This window comes from Anomaloglossus baeobatrachus, chromosome 1 (genome assembly GCF_048569485.1).
Source record: "Anomaloglossus baeobatrachus isolate aAnoBae1 chromosome 1, aAnoBae1.hap1, whole genome shotgun sequence".
Classification (NCBI taxonomy): domain Eukaryota; kingdom Metazoa; phylum Chordata; class Amphibia; order Anura; family Aromobatidae; genus Anomaloglossus; species Anomaloglossus baeobatrachus.
This window is the reverse complement of record NC_134353.1, coordinates 936198687-936213233: the sequence shown is the minus strand read 5'-3', so window position 1 is coordinate 936213233 and position 14547 is coordinate 936198687. Positions and strand designations below refer to the sequence as shown.

The 14547-nt window shown below is 44.9% G+C and overlaps 1 protein-coding gene across 1 annotated transcript in view; it reads left to right on the top strand.

Moving 5' to 3' along the window:
• ADAMTS12 (ADAM metallopeptidase with thrombospondin type 1 motif 12) overlaps positions 1-14547 on the top strand; it is a 182468-nt gene that overhangs the window by 90803 nt on the left and 77118 nt on the right. The window lies entirely within an intron of this gene.

The following is a 14547-nucleotide window of genomic DNA, read 5'->3' as shown; positions in this document are numbered from 1 at the left end:
TGAAGAGGTAAGTTCAAGTCTGGACCAGGGAAATGCAGTGGATGTTGTGTATATGGACTTTTCAAAAGCTTTTGATACGGTGCCACACAAAAGGTTGGTACATAAAATGAGAATAATGGGGATAGGGGAAAATATGTGTAACTGGGTTAAAAACTGGCTCAGTGATAGGAAACAAAGGGTGGTTATTAATGGTACGTACTCGGACTGGGTCTCAGTTCATAGTGGGGTACCACAGGGGTCAGTATTGGGCCCGCTTCTTTTCAACATATTTATAAATGACCTTGTTGGGGGCATGCGGAGTAGAATTTCAATATTTGCAGATGATACTAAACTCTGCAGGGTAATCAATACAGAGGAGGATAATTTTATATTACAGGGAGATTTATGTAAATTGGAGGATTGGGCTGAGAAGTGGCAATTGAAGTTTAATGTAGATAAATGTAAGGTCATGCACTTGGGTAGAGGAAATAACATTTATGATTATGTACTTAATTGTAGAACACTGGGTAAAACAGACACAGAAAAAGACTTGGGTGTATGGGTGGATGGTAAACTTCACTTTAGTGGACAGTGTCAGGCAGCTGCTGCCAGGGCTAATAAAATAATGGGATGTATTAAAAGAGGTATAAGTGTTCATGAAAAAAATGTACTTCTACCTCTGTACAAGTCACTAGTGCGACCGCACTTAGAATACTGTGTACAATTCTGGTCACCGATATATAAGAAGGACATAGCTGAACTGGAGAGGGTGCAGAGAAGAGCGACCAAGATTATTAGAGGAATGGGTGGGCTGCAATACCAAGACAGGTTATTAAACTTGGGGTTATTTAGTTTGGAAAAACGAAGGCTTAGGGGGGATCTAATCACAATGTATAAATATATGAGGGGACAGTACAGAGACCTTTCCAAAGATCTTTTTACACCTAGGCCTGCGACTGGAACACGGGGGCATCCGCTACGTCTTGAGGAAAGAAGGTTTAATCATAATCACAGACGAGGATTCTTTACTGTACGAGCAGTGAGACTATGGAACTCTCTGCCGCATGATGTTGTAATGAGTGATTCACTACTAACATTTAAGCAGAGCCTGGATGCCTTTCTTGAAAAATTTAATATTACCAGTTATGTATATTAGATTTTATGACAGGGTGTTGATCCAGGGAACTAGTCTGATTGCCGGATGTGGAGTCAGGAAGGAAATTTTTTCCCCATTGGAACTTGTTTGCCACATTGGGGTTTTTTTTTGCCTTCCTCTGGATCAACATGTTAGGCTACGGGTTGAACTAGATGGACTTAGAGTCTCCCTTCAACCTTAAAAACTATGATACTATGATACTATGATACTATTTGTGAAGACTTTGAAATTCTGGGGAAGAAAATTAAGGAACGGAACGTACAGGTTGTTTTCTCATCAATCCTCCCAGTCGATGGCCATGGTGTCAGAAGATGGAATAGGATACTAGATTTGAACAACTGGCTACGACGGTGGTGCAGGCAGCAAGGATTTGGATTCTTGGACCATGGAGTGAATTACCTCTACGATGGACTTCTCGCAAGAGACGGGATACACCTCACAAAACCTGGGAAACACACGTTCGTCAGAAGGCTTGCCACACTCATCAGGAGGGCTTTAAACTAGAAGAAGAGGGGATGGGAGCAAAAACAGCAGACAAGAACATGCAACAGAAGGACAAACTAATCAAGGATACTAGATGCCGTAAAGAGGACCCAAGACAGGGTAATCAGAAGGAAGCTAAGAAAAGGGGAGCAAAACTTCTTTCCTGCATGCTGACCAATGCAAGAAGCCTGACCAATAAGATGGAGGAACTGGAGCTGGTAATGTATGAGGAGAAATACGACATAGTAGGAATAACTGAGACATGGTTAGATGATAGTTATGACTGGGCGGCTAACCTGCAAGGATATGAATTGTTTAGGAGGGATCGTAAAAAAAGGAAAGGGGGTGGAGTCTGTCTATATATAAAGTCCAGTTTAAAGCCCAGACTAAGAGAAGATATTCAAGAGGGAAATGAAGAGGTGGAGTCTCTATGGGTGGAGATACAAGGAGGGAAAACTAATAAAATCCTCATAGGGGTTTGTTATAAGCCACCAAATATAACAGAAACCACTGAAAATGTATTATTGAAACAAATAGACAAAGCAGCAAATCACAATGAGGTGATTATTATGGGGGACTTCAATTACCCCGATATAGACTGGGAAACTGAAACCTGCGTATCTCAGAAAGGAAACCGGCTTCTGTCAGTAACTAAGGATAATTATCTGTCCCAACTTGTGCCAGGCTCAACTAGAGGGGCAGCCCTTCTGGACTTAATTTTAAGCAACAGGCCAGATAGAATAACAGACGTACGAGTGGATGGGCACCTCGGGAATAGTGACCACAATATAATACAATTCCACTTGTCCTTTAGTAAGGTGCCTTGGAGGGGGGTTACAAAAATGCTGAATTTCAGCAAAGCAAAGTTTGATCAGCTTAGAGAAGACCTTCGCCAAATTGATTGGGACAATGTCCTCAAAAATGGGAGCACAGAAAATAAGTGGGACATTTTTAAATCGGTATTAAACACCCACTGCGAGCTAGCCATACCATACAGAAATAAAAGGGCTAGGAACAGGAGAAAACCAATGTGGCTAAATAAGGATGTAAAAGGGGCAATGAATAATAAGAAAAAGGCATTTAAAAAGCTAAAACAAGAAGGCAGCGAGGAAGCATTAAAAATATATAGAGAAAAAAATAAAATGTGTAAAAAACAAATATATTTAGCAAAAGTAGAAACTGAGAGACTCATTGCTAAGGAAAGCAAAGCAAATCCCAAACTATTCTTTAATTATATAAACAGAAAAAAGATTAAAATTGATGGTGTTGGCCCTTTAAAGAATAATGAGGGTAAAATCATAGAAAGCGATGTGGGAAAAGCAAATGTTTTAAATACTTTTTTCTCAACTGTGTTCACACAGGAAAAGCATATGCCAGGGGAAATGCAGAGTGATCATGTAAATGCCCCATTAAGTATGACCTGCCTAACCCAGGAAGAAGTGCAGAACCGACTTAGTAACATTAAAATTGACAAATCACCAGGCCCTGATGGCATTCACCCTCGGGTATTAAGGGAGTTAAGTAATGTGATAGACAGGCCTCTATTCCTTTTATTTAAAGACTCTATAGAAACTGGGTCTGTTCCACTGGATTGGCGGCTAGCAAATGTGGTACCAATATTCAAAAAAGGGTGCAAAAGGGAACCTGGAAACTATAGGCCGGTAAGCTTAACATCTGTTGTGGGTAAAATGTTTGAAGGGTTTTTAAGGGATACTATTATGGAATGTCTCAATGTTAATAACTGTTTAACTCCATATCAACATGGATTTATGAAGGATCGCTCCTGTCAAACTAACCTGATCAGCTTCTATGAGGATGTAAGCTCTCACATGGACCGAGGAAAATCATTGGATGTCATTTATCTCGACTTCGGTAAAGCATTTGACACTGTCCCACATAAAAGACTGCTAAGTAAAATGAGAAAGCTTGGGCTCGGGGAAAATGTGTGTAGATGGGTAGGTAGCTGGCTTAGTGGTAGAAAACAAAGAGTGGTTATTAATGGTGCATACTCAGATTGGGCCAGGGTTACTAGTGGGGTGCCACAGGGGTCTGTATTGGGCCCCCTACTATTTAATATATTTATTAATGATCTGGTGGATGGTTTACAGAGTAAAATATCAGTATTTGCAGATGATACAAAACTATGTAAGGTAGTTAACACAAAGGAGGACAGTTTGCAACTACAGATGGATTTGAGTAAATTGGAGAATTGGGCTGAAAAATGGCAAATGAGGTTTAACACAGATAAGTGTAAGGTTATGCACATGGGAAGGAGAAACAGATGCTACGATTACTTACTAAATGGGAAACTGCTGGGGAAATCAGACATGGAAAAAGACTTAGGCATCTTAGTGAATAAGAATCTAAATTGGAGTGCCCAGTGTCAGGCAGCAGCCACCAAAGCAAATAGGGTGATGGGATGCATTAGAAGAGGTCTGGGGGCACGAGATGAAAACATCATTCTCCCTCTGTACAAATCACTAGTCAGACCACACTTGGAGTATTGTGTGCAATTTTGGGCGCCGGTGCTGAAGAAAGACATTACTGAACTTGAAAGGGTTCAGAGGCGGGCTACTAAAATAATAAATGGAATGGGTGCATTACAATACACGGAAAGGTTATCAAAATTAGGTCTATTTACTCTAGAAAAGAGAAGACTTAGGGGAGACCTAATAAATATGTACAAATATATCAGAGGGCCATATAGAGATCTCTCCCATGATCTGTTTGTACCAAGGACTATGACAAGAACAAGGGGGCATTCTTTTCGATTGGAGGAAAGAAAATTCCTACATCAGCATAGAAGAGGGTTCTTCACGGTAAGAGCAGTGAGGCTCTGGAACTCTCTTCCTGAGGAAGTAGTGATGGCCAACTCACTGAATGAATTTAAGAGAGGAATGGATGCATTTCTTGTTAGCAAAAGTATAGAAGGTTATAAATAGCATAATCTTACAGGTAGATAGAAGAGCGACCTAGATTATTAGAGGAATGGGGGGGGCTGCAATACCAAGACAGGTTATTAAACTTGGGGTTAGTTAGTTAGGAAAAACAAAGGCTTAGGGGGATCTAATCACAATGTATAAATATATGAGGGGACAGTACAGAGACCTTTCCAAAGATCTCTTTACACCTAGGCCTGCGACTGGAACAGGGGGCATCCGCTAAGTCTTGAGGAAAGAATGTTTAATCATAATCACAGATGAGGATTCTTTACTGTACGAGCAGTGAGACTATGGAGCTCTCTGCCGTATGATGTTGTAATGAGTGATTCACTACTAACATTTAAGCAGAGCCTGGATGCCTTTCTTGAAAAATTTAATATTACCAGTTATGTATATTAGATTTTATGACAGGGTGTTAATCCAGGGAACTAGTCTGATTGCCGTATGTGGAGTCAGGAAGGAATTTTTTTCCCCATTGGAGCTTATTTGACACATTGGGTTTTTTTTGCCTTCCTCTGGATCAACATGTTAGGCTACAGGTTGAACTAGATAGACTTAGAGTCTCCCTTCAACCTTAAAAACTATGAAACTATGAAATGACTGCCAATTGTTTTCTTACAAGCCGCCCGGCATCTTTTATTGGCCTGTCTACATGAGCTGATGAATTCTCTATGCACACAAAATATTCATTAACGATTGCTCTGGAACCATAGAATAGGATGTTATTTGCACCATTACCCAGTGGCGCACCGCCAATAGGGGCAGGCCATACCACTGCTATGGGGCCCATGAGCCAGGGGGGGCCCGGCGGTGGCTGTCTACGGTGTCAGCGCCGGCAGCACTTTCAAATTTATTTTCATCGCAGGAGTATATAATGACATGTAGGGGTGTATAATACTATGTGGGTGTGCATAATACTATGTAGCACTGACACAGCATAATACTATATGGAGCTACATAATGCTAAGTGGGGGTGTATGATACTATGTGAGGGGTGCATAATACTATGTGGGGGTAGCATAATACTACGTGGGGAAGCATAATACTATGTGGGGTGTATAATTGTATAATACTATATGGTACTGCATAATACTAAGTGGGAGGCGCATAATACTATGTGGGGGGCACACAATACTATGTTGGGTTGCATAATACCATGTGGGGCTGCATAATACTACGTGAGGCTGCATAATACCACGTGGGGAGGCAGGCATAATTCTATGTGGGGCAGCATAATGCTATGTGGGGGCGCATAATGCTATGTGTACGGTTAATGATTGTTGTACGTATACCCTCTTTCACTTGTAAAGCGCAATGGAATAAATGGCACTCTAATAATAAATAATAATAATAATGTGGGGCAGCATAATGCTAAGTGGGGGTAGCATAATACTACGTGGGGAGGCATAATACTATGTGGGGGTGTATAATACTATATGGTACTGCATAATACTAAGTGGGAGGGCGCACAATACTATGTGGGACGCGCATAATACTATGTGGGGGGCACACAATACTATGTTGGGCTGCATAATACTACTTGGGGCTGCATAATACTACGTGAGGCTGCATAATACCACGTGGGGAGGCAAGCATAATTCTATGTGGGGCAGCATAATGCTAAGTGGGGGTGTATAATGCTATATGGAGGAATATGGGGAGTGTATTGTAGTATATGGAGGACTATGGGGTGCATTAGATGATATAAAGGACTATGTGGGGCCCATTACTATATGAAGGACTATTTGAGGCCCATTATACAACATGGAAAAATGTTTTGCCAAAACGATGATTTTTATAAGCCAGCTTAAAAATCGTCTCACCCGACCAACAAGCATTTTGCTAATTGTTTGGTGATTGCTGTGTCGTATAAGTGAGCCATATGTCAAAGATGGAGAAAAAGTGTTCGCTACCGAGTGCGTCCTCCGATCCTATGATTATTATTGGAGGGTTTTGCCTGTTGAATGTTCCGACTTTTATCTCCTTTGTGTATTTGTTTATATGTTTATATCGACTTTCTCTTTGCCAATAAAAATTGCTTCCACCAAGGTCAGGATTTATTATGTGCATTTTATTTCTTTACCGGCAGGAGGTTTTATACATATATTTGCTTTTTACTTGGATTTTTCTTGCTTTGCTCCTTGGCTGTTAGCTGTACATTTGTCGTGGTGAGAGGTCAGGCTGCTCACAGCGGTGTACTGCTATTAGATGAGCGGCATCCAAGGCCACCGCCTCATACATACCCATACAATATGTGCATTTGTACATAATTAGGACTGTAATTACCGTATGTGCTGTTGCTGTAGAACATTGCTATACAGCGTAGGGTTGAGAAAGTACACAGCGCCATTAGGATGAAGAAGCAGAAAAATCTATTTAACCTTATATCATCCAGATGGAGAAAAATATTAACAAAAGTAACAATAAAAGTAAAATAACAAAGAGAATTAAATGGATACGACTTGTACAGCAGCGCACAAAGAGCCACAAGATACTGTATGGGGCCTTTATACAGCCCCATATAACAGATGTATTCTAGCCTAATAAAACTATAAGGAAGATGTTCCCATACTGTTATATCTAATGGAACATGATATGTAAGGAATAATAGGTATTTGTACGTACAGGAGTCACTATGTGACTGTACGATAACTATGCTGTCCCTCATGCTAGGGGACCCTAGGCTATCCCTTATCTCAGGGTTACTCCTGATGGAGGAGCGGCCTCACTCCCGTGCCTGGCTATACTCCTGTCCAGAACTAATCTGATTCTTCCCTCCAACCAGAGAAGGAAGGGACGGAAGTGAGATGGAAACGCAGACAAGGGAAAACCAAAACTCTGACGCACTGCCCACACAGAGGAATAGACAATAAAAGACTCAGGAGAAAAGCAAGAGCAGGAAGGTAGCAACAAAAGGCAACAAGGGTTAACACCACAACTGCACTCAGCAACAAGTCTAAGGCGGGCTTTGCACGTTGCGACATCGCAAGCCGATGCTGCAATGTCGCACACGATAGTCCCCGCCCCCGTCGTACGTGCGATATCTTGTGATAGCTGGCGTAGCGAACATTATAATAATGTTCGCTACGCCAGCTATCACAAGATATCGCACGTATGACGGGGGCGGGGACTATCGCGTGCGACATTGCAGCATCGGCTTGCGATGGGCAGGTGAGTGCAATTATTATTACATGCACTCACCTGCCCTGCGACCGTCGCTCTGGCCGGCGAACCACCTCCTTCCTAAGGGGGCGGGTCGTGCGGCATCATAGCGATGTCACACGGCAGGCGGCCAATAGCGGCGGAGGGGCGGAGATGAGCAGGATGTAAACATCCCGCCCACATCCTTCCTTCCTCATTGCAGCCGTGAGGCAGGTAGGAGATGTTCCTCGCTCCTGCGGCTTCACACACACAGCGATGTGTGCTGCCGCAGGAATGAGGAACAACATCGTACCTGTCGCTGCACCGGCATTATAGAAATGTCGGAGAATACACCGATGATACGATAACGACGCTTTTGCGCTCGTTAATCGTATCATCTAGGATTTACACACTACGACATCGCAAGTGACGCCGGATGTGCGTCACTTTCGATTTGACCCCACCGACATCGCACCTGCGCAAAAACTCTGCTTTTTAAAAAGAAGCAACATGTCAATTGTTTTTGCCATTTGCGTTTTGAACTGCAAAGCAGAGTTTTTGCCCAAATTTCTGCCACAAAAAGGCAGCATTTTGAACAGCATAATGCGGTCTAGAAACCCAAATTCCCATAGACTTTGCTTGAAAAGCAGAACACATCCATTTTGGCATTAAAACGCTGCAGTTGAAAAAGCAGCAAAAAAGCAGGTAAAAAGCAAAGTGCGGACGTACCCTAACAATCACAACATAGTCTGGATCACAACATTTCACCAGACCAGCTAGCATAGAAGGAAGGATCTAGCCAGCATATATAGGAGGGAAGCAGATGCAATTGGCTCTCCCACGACATGTGATCAAAAGAGACTAACAAGCAGACTAGCAGAGATTAAGAGCTCATGGGCACGTAACTGCTGAATATTCATGTGCGCTTCAAATCGCTGCAGAAACACTTCATAATGAATGCAGTTTTTTTGTAGAAAAAAGATGATTTCATGCGCTCTGGCTGCTGCCCCCACCATAGACAGAGGGGAGCTGCATCCAGAACACACAAATAATTGACATGCTCCTTTTATGAACGCACAGATTTGGGTCAAAATGTTATCACCCAAATTGCTGTGTTCATAAAAGCATCGTGCGCACGTCTCATGCACAATCTTCATGGATTGTGCTGGGGACGCAGGACGCATGCATTTACACTGCAGTGCTATACGCAGTGTAAATGCATGTGAGTACACAACGTACGCACGAGCCCTGAGGCTGGAAACACATCCATGCGAGTAAAATTGGTCCGAGTTGGCTGAAAAAAACTCGGCTGATTTTAGTTCACGTTAGGTGCGAGTGCAATGCAACTGCAGTGCGATCCTCAGATTTTTATCATGATTGCAGTGCGTGTGCAATGCGTGTGTGATCCTTTTTTTCTCAACAGCTGTCATCTGCCATTCAGCTCTGCTACATGGCCGCTGACAGCAGACACAGACAGCCATGTAGCAGAGCTGAATGGCAGATGACAGCAGACACAGACAGAGCCGCACAATCAGAATGAACTCGGGTGAACTTCACCCGACTTCATTGTCATCCCGCGGCTCTGTCTGTGTCAAGTCCTGATTAGCGGTCACCCGTGAAGGACTCACCGGTGACCGCTAAGCCCCTGAGTGACTGAATTGAGCAGCGCGATTAGCGCTGGTGTCACTCAGGTTACCCACGGCTAGCTGGATCCTCCCCCTGTGACCGCAACTCACCTGTGACTTCATCGCTGTCACTCGGGCAACTTGCTGTCACTGTTGGAGGATCCAGCGGTGGCCGCAAGTAACCTGAGTGACAGCTCAGCTGATCGCGCTACTCACCTCAGTTGCTGCGTGGAGGTGACAGGAGCGGCGGTGTCTTCTGCAGCTCTTGTCACCTTCATGTAGCAGAGCTGGTAGCGACGCAGGACCTCCGTGGATTACGTTAGCCAAGGATGGGGTTTTTGCATACTTAATAAAGTGGTGAACGAGGGAATTTGTTATTGTTTATTATTTCAAATAAAGGATTTTTTCACTGTGTGTGTTTATTAACTTTAATTTACAGGTTAATCATTGGGGGTGTCTCATAGACGCCTGCAATGATTAATCTAGGACTTATTGTCAGCTATGGGCTGCCATTAACTCCTTATTACCCCGATTGCCAACGCACCAGGGCAAATCGGGAAGAGCCGGGTACAGCCCCAGAACAGTCGCATCTAATAGCTGCGGCCATTCTGGGCGGCTGCTGGCTGATATTGTTAGGCTGGGGGGCTCCCCATAACTTGGGGCTCCCCATTCTGAGAATACCAGCCTTCAGCCGTATGGCTTTATCTGGCTGGTATTAAAATTGGGGGGGACCGCACGCCGTTTTTTTTAATTATTTATTTATTTTACTGCACAGCATAGACACGCCCACCGGCTGCTGTGATTGGTTGCAGTGAGCAGCTGTCACTCAGCGTGGGGTCGTGTCTGACTGCAACCAATCATAGGCGCCGGTGGGCGGGTAAAGCAGGGAATACGAGATTGAATAAAGAGCGGCCGGCTTTTTCAAAAGAGGAGAAGCCGCCGCAGCAGTGTGACAGCTGTGCAGCGCCGCGCCGGTGATCGGGGATCGGTGAGTATGAGAGAAGGGGGGAGAGGGATAAACTGACATGGACAGAGAGAGAGGGACAGAGATAGTGACAGACCGACGGACAGACTGACCGACAGAGAGAGAATAGAGACCGAGAGGGAGAGACTGACTGACAGAGATAGTGATTGACAGACATTGTGAGACATCACTCGTTTCCAGTGTTTTAGGAATCATGCGAGAAATGTATTTAGAAAATCGGATGTCACTAGGATGGTGTGAGTGCCGTCCCGTGACATCTGATTATTTACACACTCCCATGGACTTGCATTGGAGAGACTCGCAGTAGAAACTCGCAAACAAGCAGCATGCTGCGATTTTTTTCTCAGTCCGATTTGGACTGAGTAAAAAATCGCAAATGCGAGCTGAATCATTCACTAACGTGTCCGATTCCAATGCGAGATTTTCTCACATTGCTCTACTGCGAGAAACTCGCAAGTGAGAAGCAGCCCTTAGGGGTACTTTGCACGCTGCGATAGTCCCCGCCCCCGTTGCAGCTGCGATATCCTTGTGATAGCTGCCGTAGCGAACATTATCGCTACGGCAGCTTCACATTGACTTACCTGCCCTGCGACGTCGCTCTGGCCGGCAACCCGCCTCCTTATTAAGGGGGCGGGTCATGCGGCGTCACTGCGACGTCACACGGCAGGCGGCCAATAGGAGCGGAGGGGCGGAGATGAGCGGGACGTAAACATCCCGCCCACCTCCTTCCTTCCGCATATCCTACGGAAGCCGCGGTGACGCCGGTAGGAGATGTTCCTCGCTCCTGCGGCTTCTCACACAGCGATGTGTGCTGCCGCAGGAGCGAGGAACAACATCGGACCGTCGCGTCAGCGTAATTATGGATTACGCCGACGCTGCACCGATGATTCGATTACGACGCTTTTGTGCTCGTTAATCGTATCATCTAGGCTTTACACACTACGATGTCGCATGCGATGCCGGATTTGCGTCACTTTCAATTTGACCCGACCGACATCGCACCTGCACCTGTCGTAGTGTGCAAAGCCCGCCTTAGACTTGCTAGCCTGCCTATGAATTACCAGTCTGCCTTCATTGATCACAGACACCAGAGAAGTTATCGGGCGGAGTGTCAGAATCAGTAGGCAGAACAGATTCCCATGCTGCCATGACAATCGGCGAGTTTGTAAAAATCTTTGTGTAACAAATGTTTGATGAACTTATACTAAGCTGTAATTCCTCCATGTGCTTTTATGTCAGCAAGAGAGACTGCAGGTAAAAGGTATTTATATCCTGTGTGGCCGACTTAGCTGAGCAGCGGCTACAGGGAGAAAATTAAGCTTTACCCCCCCCCCTGCAGCCACTCATTTCCTGTTACAGGGGCGGAGCAGGCAGCAGTCACTCACTATACAGTAGATTAATTGACAGCTTGCTCCATACACAAGCTGCACACATGCTGCTGTCAGTCAAAGTGTTGTGTAGTGATTACAGCTGTGAAGTGAACGTTGACTATAACTGTAAAGGCCGCTTTACACACTGCGACATCCGCGCCCGTCATTTGTGCGTCACGGGCAAATATCTGTCCGTGGCGAACAATATCGCCGGTACGCGTCACACCAACTTACCTTCCTAACGATGTCGCTGTGGCCGGCGAACAACCTCTTTTTTAAGGGGGAGGTTCGTGCAGCGTCACAGCGATGTCACAGAGCGGCCCACCAATAGAAGCGGAGGGTCGGAGAGCAGCCGCATTAACGACACGCCCACCTCGTTGCCGGAGGACGCAGATACGGTGTTGTTCGTCGTTTCCAGGGTGTCACACGTAGCGATGTGTGCTGCCTCAGGAACGACGAACAACCTGCGTCCAGAACGAGCAACGATATCTGGGAAATGAACGATGTGTCAACGATCATTGATTTGGTGAGTATTTCTGATCGTTAGCAGACGCTCGTAGGTGTCACACGCAACATCGCTAACGAGGCTGGATGTGCGTCACGAATTTCGTGACCCCAGTGATATCTCGTTAGCGATATCGTTGCGTGTAAAGCGGCCTTAACCACTCCTTTCACAGCCCTGACTACTGGGAAGTGAGCAGCTGCAGGGAGAATATAGGTTTGGTTTCTTCTGTTAGCCTCTGCTCCAGGAAGACAGGGTTTCAACATTGTGTACCTTCAGATTACTAAAAAGAAACAACAGCATTGAGAAAATTATTAAGCAGTAAAGCTGTGAATCCAGCTTTAGAGTGAGATAAAACACTTACTAGTACTGAGCAGTGAAGCTTTGATTCCAGCTGCATAGTGAGAAAAATCACTTACTAAAAAGCAGCAGCATGGAGGACATAATACAGCAGTACTGAGCAGTGTAGCTGTGATTCCAGCACTGGAGTAAGGTAAAACCCTTACTAGAAATCAGCAGCATGGAGGACATTATACATCGGTGTAGTTCTAAATCCAGCTCATGAGTGAGATCCAGCACTTACTACAAAGCAGCAGGTTTGTCTATTTGCCTCTCTTTCTCACTCTGCTCCTCCCTGTTCCCCTCTCTCTCCAAAGCTTTAATTGTCTGTAGAAATGGGCGAACCCACAGATATTCGGGATTGGCGAGTCCAACCAAATTTAAAAAAAAACTCTGGTTTGGGACCGGATTTAATCCTGAACATCTGTCTGGTCACCTATCCCCATATAGGTTTATGGGGACCTGAACATTGTGCTTTAAAATGGTGGTAGAAAAGACTAATTGGATTAGAGACAGAGCATAATACTTATTGAGTCTCCTGCATGGCTGTAACACTACTTCCGGGGCCGCTCATTACCCTGGGTATTGTGATTCCAAGCAATCACACACACTTGTGGTTTGTCTACAACCAATCACAGACTGACTGCCAGTGGGCGGGAGAAGCAGTGAATATGCATGAGGGTTAATGAGCGGCCCAGGAAGTAGTGTTACAGCCGAGCGGGAGACTGCTTTATTCTCTATTTTCTTTCTTTCTTTTTCTTTTATTTTTTTTTAATTATCTGGGTGGCCAAATTCGAGCAGTTACACAGAGTTCCCCGAGAACTCTGTGTCCAGGTTCGTTGCACGGATACTAGGTATCTGCTACGGACCCCTAACTTTACAGTTCGGGTTCACACATCATTAATTGTCAGCTGTAATCTGATGCCTCAGTGAGCTGACAGTTCATATTACCTTGAGCAGGTTGGATTTTAGCAGATTTTCAGTCTATGATGAGCTCAGGAGGCAGGGAAGTGGGAAGAAGAGAAGTGACTTATAAGTGGAGAAAGAAGCTGTGGAGACACGGGGGTCAGTGGGTGCTCTCGTCCGCTGACCCGGCCGCCTTTAGAAAGACAGCATTGCCCAGGGCTTATCCCAACTGAACGCCCAACCTCCTTAACCATGGGCGGAACACTACTCAGACAACACAGGGAGGGTGAGGGAATCACAATATTAGGACTTTATTGGATCCCCAAACAATTAACGGCACATAGCACATAACCAGCAAAACACACAAATGTAACAGGCAACAGAGTCTCACCCTTCCGCTGGCTCACCAGGGATTAGAATGTCCGTGCCTCAGAGCTTCCAGGGCTACTTACTCCAAACCAGCAGCACCCCGCTTTCGGCAGGCACCCACCGAGAATCGAATAATGCCAGATTTAGGAAGCTGGCTGAGGACCGCAAAGCCTGTAGTCAGGTGACTGGATTGTCCCAAGCTGGATTCCTTCCTTAGGTAGTCCTTGATAGCTCAGCCGAATCCTTGCATTCGATGCTGAAGTCCATCTAGTCTTATAATCCAGGTTCGGTTATGGCTTGCCAATCAGATCTGCAGATCCTAGATTGGTAGCATGTAGCAAGAGTCTACCCGGGCAATGAACAATCCTCCTTCTTATACCCCTGAGCTCTCCATTCAGACCATTGGGGTCTTCACGATTGGTGGATAAGACTGAGCTCTTATTGGCTACATTTAAAGCCGTATACAAAATATCCTTAGAAGTAATGGTCTCTGGCAGAGACGAGGGAGAGACCGTTATGTTACATCTCATCTAGAAATACACATAGTAATACAATGGGAGCTTCACATAATTGATTTGTTTGGGTATCTGACCTTCACTGGCCAAGGCAATTACATGAGTCAACAAGAACTTTAACACTAGACTCTTAAAAGTCTTGTAAAAACAATGAGGGGCTTATCCCCCGTTTATAAACCAAAAAACATCATGTTTGGCTGAATTTTAAGAAACTTAACCCATGCTAGGCACTGAC